This window comes from Octodon degus, unplaced genomic scaffold (genome assembly GCF_000260255.1).
Source record: "Octodon degus isolate 3935 unplaced genomic scaffold, OctDeg1.0 scaffold00034, whole genome shotgun sequence".
NCBI classification, from domain to species: domain Eukaryota; kingdom Metazoa; phylum Chordata; class Mammalia; order Rodentia; family Octodontidae; genus Octodon; species Octodon degus.
In genome coordinates, this window is record NW_004524610.1 from 18,103,356 (window position 1) to 18,104,255 (window position 900).

The 900-nt window shown below is 36.9% G+C and overlaps 1 pseudogene; it reads left to right on the forward strand.

Moving 5' to 3' along the window:
* The first annotated feature begins 336 nt into the window (after positions 1-336).
* LOC101593042 lies at positions 337-897 on the forward strand (annotated as a pseudogene).
* Positions 898-900: the final 3 nt, after the last annotated feature.

Below are 900 nucleotides of genomic sequence, written 5' to 3' on the forward strand. Positions count from 1 at the left end.
ACAATCAATTATTTTCCAATCTTGCATAACAATTTCTGTTAATCAATGAAGAAAACAATCAAAAAACAAGAAAAAGGAGAAAAATACAGGATAGCTGAGATGATTATACTAATTCCATCAGTGTTTTGAAAATAGCAGTTAATGTTTAAATTTTTCACTTTGACTAACTCTACATACTAATATCTGTAAACTGAGGAACTACATCGATGACAGCAATGTGCAATACAAAAACTACCACTGAATATCTTCATCTTTTTCTTCTAAATGTGTATTTCTAATATCTTATCAATTATGATTATACTCTCTTTAAAATAAATTTAAAAAGTCTGTGTGAGATGCAAGGCCGCAAAGGCCTCTAGGCAGGTGGTGTCTCCAGATCTCAAGGTGATCAGAGCCATAGAATGTCAGCAGTTCGTTCATCAGTGCATGCCAAATGGATCATGGGGAAGGTGATTGGTACAGCAATGAAAAAAACTGCTAAAGTGAGCGTGACCAGACTTGTTCTGGATCCCTACTTATTAAAGTATTTTAATAAGCGGAAAACCTACTTTGCTCACGACGCCCTTCAGCAGTGCACTGTTGGAGATACTGTACTTCTCAAAGCTTTACCTGTTCCATGAACAAAGCACGTGAAACATGAACTGGCTGAGATCGTCTTCAAAGTGGGCAGAATAATAGATCAATATCAGGAAAGCCCTGTGCAGGAACCAGCTATCTGGAGAATGCAATCAGCTCGGAAACCACTCAGCTCAGCAAAGCTCTGGAAGAACTCAACATCTCTTCAAAACAGTGAAGAGAAGGAAGAAGAGACAGGGAAAGATTTCTAAATTTAATTACAAGCTGTGTCAAATTCTCTCCTGGCATTTATGAAATAGTAAAGGACTTGTTACAATTTTTCAT